A 9,786-nucleotide genomic window follows, 5' to 3' on the forward strand; every position below is an offset into this window, starting at 1 on the left:
TTTGGGTTAGAACCTTGCTACAAACCAAAAGTGTTGGCCGAAATCATTGAGAGTTCCTTTTCTCCCACAGATGCTGCTCAGCTTGTTAAGTACAAGGGGTCCCAACCTGGTGTCCACATACCCCTTGGTTAATGGTATTGTGTCCATGGCACAAAAAAAAAACTTGGGAAACTCTGCTCCAGCAGATTGCTTGTTGCTCCAAAAGCAGCATCTGCCATCACTTGTGTTTCCAACAGATGCACCACCGTGCTTGCTTACAAATATGATGAAGGCCACAACTCCAGTCTAGTTTTGAGCCTAAGTCATGCAATGATTCATTAACCTGCTCACTCTTCCTTTCATCAAGCTTCACACATCTCTACTTTCCTCTAGTAGTATGTTTACTGAGTGGTTCATCTTCAAAAAGTTGCTTTGAAATAAAATGTAGAAATAAACTCAGTGGCTCCTTTATTACATACTTCCTGCACCAAATAAAGTGACCAATGAGTGAATGTTCATGGTAGCCCACTGCTACAGCTCATCCACTTCAATGTCTGTCATGTTGTGCATTCTGAGATACTCTTCTGCACACCACTGTTGTAAAATGTGGTTACTTGAGTTACTGCCACCTTCTTGTCAGCTTGAACCAGTCTGGCCATTCTCTTCTGATCTCTCTCATTAACAAGGCATTTTTGTCCACAGAACTGCTGTTCACTGGATGTGTTTTGTTTCTTGTACTATTCTCATTTCCAAACTGTTGATTCTGTTGAGTGGGAAAATCCCAGGAGATCAGCAGTTTCTAAGGTGCTCTAACTATTCCATCTGGCACCCAGCAGTCTTCTCACACTTAGATCACATTTCTTCCCCATTCTGATGTTTGGTCTGAACAACAAATGAACCTCTTGACCATGTTGGCATATTTTATTGTGCACTGATTTGCTGCCACATGATTGGCTGATTAGATCTTTGCATTAATGAGCAGGTGTACAGATGTACCTAATAAATGGCCACTGGGTGTACATTTCAAGATTCAAGATTCAAAATTCAAAATTGTTTAATTTCATTTCCTGTACACAAATGTAGAGGAGAATGAAATAATTGTTATTCTGTATCCAATGTAACATTAAATAAATCACAAAAGATAAAAAAGCACAATAATTATAGTAATGAACACACAATTTATAAAAATACATAAGATTGCTTATATTCATTCATTTATTGTACATTTATAAAGTGACACTAGGCACAGGGGTATCTGTATATAAGATGACTAACAGGAATAAATAAAGGTGTGATGGTGTGGGTTAGGGATGGAGGTGTTGACTAGCCTTACTGCTTGGAGAAAGTAACTGTTTCCGATTCTGGTGGTCCTGGTGAGGATGCTATGTAGCCTTGTCCTGGAAGGGAGTGATACAAATAGTCCATGAGCAGAGTGGGTGTGATCCTTTATGATCTTACTGGCCCTTTCCCAGCACTTTCCTATACATATGTCTCTGATGGTGGGTAGGCTAGCATCAGTGATGTTTTGGGCTTCCTTATCCATCACAGTGCAGTTTCCGTACCATGCAGTGTTGCAACCTGTTAGGATACCCTCTGTTATGCTTTGTAACTCCAGAACTAATTGTAAGGAAAGCATGGAGCTGGAGATATGTGTGCTCAATTCCATTTTGATTCAGTGAAGTGTGCACAATATGATGTGGTGGCATAATGACGTATGCCATTCATGTACTTTTACATATAACCTGTAATGAATTATGTAAAAGAATGTTTAATCAAACAATATATTTGCAACATACATCAAAGTTGCTGGTGAACGCAGCAGGCCAAGCAGCATCTGTAGGAAGAGGTGCAGTCGACGTTTCAGGCCGAGACCATTTTCAGGAATGACTCAAATTGTTCTGTACCAAACTGTGTCCATTGTCACTGACTAAATGTGTTCTGGAACACCAATCCTTTCAAAGAGGCTTCTCAAAACATTAACAGTGTGCGAGACTGTAGTGGAAACTTTTGAGAACACTTCTATCCACTATTACCAAGAAATTTGTGCCCATGAATGGTCTGGTAACATCCACATGAATCCACTGCCAGGGCAATGAAGGCGATTTCCGGGGATGGAGAAGTAATGCTCTTGGCATCTTCTGGATATGTTGACATCCTATACAGTGCATGGTGAGCTGTGCAATCTGCTGATCTATCCTAGGACACCAGACAAAGCATTGAGCTTTCATTTTGACCATGCTCAGATGACCAGCATGTAGCTCCTCCAATACTTCAACTCTCAGGTTGAATGGTACAACATCTCTCAATCCCCGCATAAGGCAACCCCTGTGAAGGGCAAGTTCATCCTGGTTCTGGTAAAAAAAAATGGGTGAACTGGAGTTTCTGATGCATATTGCAGATATTTTGTGTGGTCATGTAGGCCTGGGACAGTGTGGGGTCTTTTCTAGTTTCCCTTTAAATCATCTCTGCCATGATAGCAATACTTTCAATTTGCGTTAGAATATGTCAACAGGAGTGTCCTCTTTTGTCAATTGTTCAGGTATTTCCTTTCCTAAGGACAAATGGGACAATCCATCAGCATTTCCAGGGTTAGTTGTCTTCTTGAATCCAAGAAGCAGAGCCCATCTCTGCATTCAAGCTGCTGCTCTTAGTGGAACACTCTTCTGTGGATTGAAAATGGGCACTAGTGGTAGATGCTCAGTAATAAGGGTAAACTCTCTCCCATACAAGTGCTAGGCGAAACGTTTTACAACCCAAACTAGACTCAAGGTCTCTCTATCAATCTGTGTGTAACTTTTCTCTGCTGTTATAAGGGAACATAATGCAAAGCCTATGGTGTTCTTTTCCATCACTCAGGACAAAGTTCAAAGTTCAAGGTAAATTTTATAATCAAAGAACATTTATGTCACCATATACAACGCTGAGATTCATTTTCTTGTGAGCAGAATGAACAAATCTATAGAAAAGTAACTATAATGGGATCAAGGAAAGATCACCCAACTAGGTCGTTCAACCAGATTTCAGAAGAGAGCAAACTGTGCGAAGGCAAATATAAATAAATAGCATTAAATATGGAGAACATGAGATTAAGAGTCTTTAAAAGTGAGCCTATTGGTTTTGAGAACATTTCAATAATGGGGCAAGAGATGCTGATGATCACCTTTTTGTTCAGCAGCCTGATGATTGAAGGATAGTAACTGTTCTTTAACCTCATGGTGTGAGTCATGTGATATGTGAGATGACTACACCTATACTATAAGGCAAGACATCACAGGCAAGTTTCACTGAATGATATGTGAGTACAGCATCTGACATCACCATTTCCTTTACCTTTTTGAAAGTCATTTCACACTGTTTATTCCATTACCATTTATTCCTGACCTGTAGTGATAAGTTCAATGTGTAGAACACAGTAGCCCAGTTTGGCAGGAACCTGGTATAGTAATTGACATATCCTAAAAAGGACTGCAACTGTGATGCATCCTTTGGCCTTGGAGCATTCACTACTGCTTGAATTTTATCAGTAAACTTGTGAAAAACTTGTGCGTCAATGGTGTGACCACAATAAGCGATGCTTGGTTTAAATAATTAGTCATAGTCATACATAGTCATAGTCATACTTTATTGATCCCGGGGGAAACCAGTTTTCGTCACAGTTGCACCATAAATAATAAATAGTAATAAAACCATAAATAGTTAAATAGTAATATGTAAATTATGCTAGTAAATAAGTCCAGGACCAGCCTATTGGCTCATGGTGTCTGACTCTCCAAGGGAGGAGTTGTAAAGTTTGATGGCCACAGGCAGGAATGACTTCCTATGACGCTCTGTGTTGCATCTCGGTGGAATGAGTCTCTGGCTGAATGTACTCCTGTGCCCAACCAGTACATTATGTAGTGGATGGGAGACATTGACCAAGATGGCATGCAACTTGGACAGCATCCTCTTTTCAGACACCACTGTCAAAGAGTCCAGTTCCATCCCCACAACATCACTGGCCTTCACACCTGTTGTATTGTGCTCTGAGCCCAGAATCTTTTAATCTTTTAACACAGTCTTGGGATTTTGGAGATGTTCTTTGTCATCCTTACCAGTAACAGTGATGTCATCCAGGTAACACTGAGTGCCTGGGCAACCTTGCAGCACCTGGTCTATAGCTTTCTGCAGGTGCTACTTCAAAATATAAGCCCATTATAGTGATAAAAGCACTTTGTGAGTGTTTATGGTGAGAAACACTTTGGAATTATTTTCCATCACCATCTGTAGGTAGACCTCAGCTAACTCCACTTTGCTAAAGTGTTTTCCTCCAGAAAGGTTTGCAACAATATCCTCTAACCTGGGCAGAGGGTAGTGATTTACTTTCAGTACTGGGTTGATGGTGACCTTAAAATCACCACAGACTTCATATGACCATTTGTTCTTAGTGACTGGGACCATTGGGGTTTCCCATGAACTCCACTCAACCTTCAAAAGAATTCTTTCAGCCTTCATGTGATCTAGCGCACTGGCTACTTTACCATAGATGGTATAAGGAACTGGACTGGCTTCAAAAACTTGGGTGTGGCAATATCATTTAACACTATTTTGCCCTTTGGTTTCCAAAGTTGTCCTTGAACACTGCTGTGGCATCATCTAGTACCTTTCTTAAATTACTTTTGGTTGACTCTATTGTAGAAGATCTAGCATGACACAGCTAGCCATTTCTGATTTTTTTTATCATTTATTATTATTATCACCTGATACTCTCTGTTTATGAATCTGTGAACTTTTTCTATTTTCTGCCTTTTTTTTACTTGCCGTCTTCCTCCCCTTTTTGAAGAGACACGTGCTCTGCTTTTTATAAACTCAACCTGTCTCTGCTCTTGTTAAAAAAAAATGCTGTGCTTCAACAAGCAGGTGGCCATCACGCGTTTATTTTAACACTACCTCATCATCACTGTTATGTTCTGTAACTACAAAATATAAAACCAATCGAAAGAAAACCATGGAGTCGGGAATGCATGTGCTGAGTTTCATTTTATTTTACTGAGGTCACATAATATGATTTTTTGGCATAATCGCGAATGCCATTCATGTACTTTTACATATAACCCATAAGGAATTATGCAAAGAAGATGGCATGCTTAATTAAACAATACATTTTAATATTACTCAAATATTACTGAAATATTAACTATACAATACTCTCTACTGTGGATCTGTAGAATGATGTGAGTATTGTCCAGTACTCTTTGTGAACCCAGATTTCTGAAGCATCAAAATGTTAGACTATTCGGCAAAGATTGAAAAAAGGTTAAGAGGCTGAATTCAATCTTGTAAAATCTCCATCAGTACAGCACAGAATAATAATCTACTACTACATGACCAAAGCAAACATCAGCTTCACGTTAACTTAATTCAAATCCAATCAATCTTAATTCACTCTGCTTGTCTACACTAATAGGTTTAACATGAAAAATGAATGGTTGATTCAAAAGACCATTCAGAAATTGTATGTTGAGTTATTCATTTAATGGACTATACGTGCATCACATGTTCACTTTATTACTTTGAATAAAACACATTATTTCTATAATTCACGTTAATATTATTTCATGCATAATTTAAATATATTTTTCTTGTCAGGAAGGAGCAGGTGAATTTTTAAACCCAATTGCTGGGAGGGAAGGAACGAATGCTGACAGGGAATCAAATTTCAGTGCCTTGAGCACTCGTAAAGCGTGTATGTTTCATTACAATGATGGGCATGAGAGGCATCAGGGTGCTGATACCAGTATCTTGTCATACTGAAGTCAGGCCAAGAATTGAGGTTAAACTGCTTGTGGTCAATATCAATTTCCAGCCGTACTGATAATTTCCATGAATGTGTGTAGATGTACAGAGAACATCACTAAGCAATGCTGAAATATCAGTTCAGGTTGAATGTAACAGTCTTTTCAGCTCTCAACAGACATTCAAAATTCTACTTGTTGTAAGACTACTGAATGGCTTAATAATACGGTAAGATGGACTCTTGACCTCATAATCTCTCTCGTTATGATCTTGCACGTTATTGTCAATCTACACTGAACTTTCTCAGTAGATTTGACACTTTATTCTGCATTGATATTGTTTTACCTTGTACTACCTCAATACACTGTGTAATGAATTGATTCATATGAAGAATATGCAAACCAAAATATTCACTGTACCTCAGTATCTGTGATAATAATAAACCAATTTCAATTCTAACTGGCCACTGCTCTTCGGGCCAGACGCTTTCAACAAGTCCAAATATTGACAAGGATTAGGTTGAAATGGGGGAAATCTGAGCTTTGTACAGTTGGTGATACAAGATCATTGAATATCAGGCTCATCTCGGTATAAGAAAGAAAAAAAACAGAAAATGCTAAAAATAACCAGTCAAGCAGTATCTGCAGACAGAGAAACAGTTAACATTTCAGCTTTTGATTTCCAATTAAAGCAGATTCCATTTGCAAGGATAGGAGTAGCTGAAAGGCTGTCTGCTGTTCTGATGCCCTCAGACTATGACGGGTGCCATGAATCTCTCTCTCTTTCAGTGATTGTAATGGTGGAGACTTGTCACTTCAACTTTCCACCACACTGGTGCAATTCCTTCAGACTAATCTGATAATTGGTAATTAGTTCATTATTATCACAATGATAAACGTGTTTTATTCCACCCACGTGATTCTTTGAAGAACAGGCACATTGAAGAAGCACAGAAGGGAAAGCAATAACTGAATTGGGACTTTATTCTCTGGAACACACAAAAATTGCTGGAGGAACTCAGTAGGCCAGGCAGCATCTATGGAAAAGAGTGATGCATACTGACTGGCTGCATCACTGCCTGGCATGGGAACTGTACCTCCCTTAATCGTAGGATTCTGCAGAGAGTGGTGCTGACAGCCCAGCACATCTGTAGTTGTGATCTTCCCATGATTCAGGACATTTACAAAGACAGGTGTGTAAAAAGGGCCAGGAGGACCATTGGGGACCTGAGTCACCCCAACCACAATCTATTCCAGCTGCTACCATCTGGGAAATGGTACCGCTGCATAAAAGCCAGGACCAACAGGCTCCAGGACAGCTTCTTCCACCAGGTCATCAGACTGATTAACTCACGCTGATTTGCGTGTATTTCTATGTTACATCAACTATTCTATAAATGATTATAAATTACTGTGATTGCACATTGCACATTTAGATGGCGACGTAACGTAAGGATTTTTACTCCTCATGTATGTGAAGGATGTAAGAAGTAAAGTCAATTCAATAAACAGCTGACATTTCCGGCAGAGACGCTTCATCAGGAAGAGCCTTGGCCCAAAATGTTGACTGTTTACTCTTTTCCATAGATGCTGCCTGGCCTGCTGAGTTCTTCTAGCATTTTGTGTGTGTTGCTTTGGATTTCCAGCATCTTCAGATTTACTCATATTTATTTCTTGGAGCCCAGGAAAAGGAGAGGAAATTTGACAGAGGCATACAAAATTATGATAAGGTAAATGCAAGCAGGCTATTTCCATTGAGGCTGGGTGAGATTAGATCGTAAGGTCATAACATAAGGGTAAAATTTTAAGAGAGACCTGAGGGGGAGGTCTTTCGCTCAGAGGGTGGTACGAGTGTGGAATGAGGCACCAGCGGAAGTGGTGGATGTGGGTTTGATTGCGATATTTAAGAGAAGTTTGGATAGGTACATGGATGGGAGGGGTATGGAGGGCTGTGTGCAGATGCAGGTTGATGGGACGAAGCTGAATAACAGTTTGGCATAGACTAGATGAGCCGAGCGGGACAGTAGCATAGTGGTTAGCACAGTAAAGGTGACCTGGGTTCAGTTCTCCCCAAAGTACGGAGTCTATACATTCTCCCTGTGACCTTGTGGGTTTCCTCCGGGTGCTCTGGTTTCCTCCCACCGTCCAAAGATGTACTGGTTTGTAGGTTAATTGGTTAATGTACATTGTCCCATGATTACACTAGGATTAAATTGCGGGATTGCTGGGTTTTAAATCTCTAAATAAACAAATAAATTAGGATTTTATTCCCTAGAATGTAGGTTGATGGGTGATCTGACAGAGGTATTCAAAGCCATGAAGGGCATTGACAAGTTAAAGCACATGGAAGCACATTGACAGGAAAGGGCTGCTAAAAAACAAGAGGGCAGAGGTTTAAGATAAGAAGCAAGAGATTTAAAGGGAGATCAGGTGCAGCTTCTTCACACATAGGGTGGTGTGTATTTGTAATGAGCTACCAGAAATAGTGTTTGAAGCAGGCGTGTAATGAACGGTTAAAAGCTGTCTCAGTAAGTATATGGGTAGAACCATTCATACATTCCCCTGAGTCTGCATGGGTCTTCTCTGAGTGTTCTGTTTTCCTCCCACAGTCCAAAGGTGTACTGGTTGATAAGTTAATCGGTCATTGTAAATTGTCCCATGATTCAGCAAGGATTAAGTTGGAGGATTGCTGGGCTTTGTGACTCAAAAGGCTGGAAGGGCCTATTCCACGTGGCGCCTCAATAAATAAGTATATAAATAGAAGGGGCTTTACCTGTGCTGTAGTGCTCTGTGACTCCATGAATGTGGTATACAGTGTTATCATTACAGAAATTGTGCAGTGCAGTCAGGCAAATAAGAAGCAAGTTGCAAGGGTCATAATGAGATAGACTGTGGGTCATGGAGTCATAGAGAAGTACAGCACAGAAACAGGCCCTTCAGCCCATCTAGTCCATGCCAGACCATTTAATCTGCCTACTCTCATCAGCTTGCACTGGGACGGTAGCTCTCCATACCCCTACCATCCATGTCAAGAATTCATCTTTATCATACTAGACATCCATTCAAGGGCCATATAGCAGCAGAACTGAAGTTCCCATTGAGCCTGGCAGTATGAATTTACAGGCTTTTGCACCTTCTGCCTGTTGGAGTAGGGGGAGAAAAATGATTGACTGGAGTGGGAAGGATCTTTGATTGCAATGGCATCTATAGCCTTCCTCAGTCAATCTGGGACTGAAACTGCATCTGAGATTTCTGAGGGATGGGTATGAGGCTTGGGGGAGAGTAGACAAAAGGCAGGATGTGATAGGTGTTGGTAGTGGTGAGGCATATTATATTCCAAAGAAGAGAATGCTTGGAAATCTGGGGCAATCATATCCACTTATGGTAGTTATATATTGTGATGGATCATATACTGGCTAGATAACTGGGTGTATAAACCTTCTGTTATTTTCCATCAGCATCTGAATACCATCTGTACCTGACAGTTGCTTTTATTGGGAGTTAATTTCCAATAAAACTATAAAAATGAACTATGATGGGAATTATTTTTGTAAGTGTGAAAAGAGATTAACGTATCATGAACTTTATACATGTAAAAGTTTATTACCCCACAAAGTAAGTTCAGCTCCTGCTGGCTCTGACACCTTGAGAAAGCCGTTAAATTAAGCATGAGCTATCTTCAATATACCGTAAACAATGTTATAAAAGGTGGTGCTGGTGATTACTGTACCCACAATTCTGTGTAGTACGATGAAGTAGAGATTGGTAAATATATGGGATGTTATGCTATCTTGATGCATTACTTACCGTGTGGAAGGCTGTGCAAGATTGATTTTAATTGTAACGTTTACGAGGTCACCCTGTCCATTTTATTTTGATGCAATTACATTTCACTCATCAAAATTTATATCACTTCTGCCTTGGGATACAAGCCAAAATGGAATTATATTGTAGCACGGAACACAATGAGTGTGCAGCAATGCTTATAGCCACGTCACGGTGGCAATGAATGGCTTCCTTCATGTGGAAGATAGTC

Source organism: Mobula hypostoma, chromosome 7, assembly GCF_963921235.1.
Source record: "Mobula hypostoma chromosome 7, sMobHyp1.1, whole genome shotgun sequence".
NCBI classification, from domain to species: Eukaryota; Metazoa; Chordata; class Chondrichthyes; order Myliobatiformes; family Myliobatidae; genus Mobula; species Mobula hypostoma.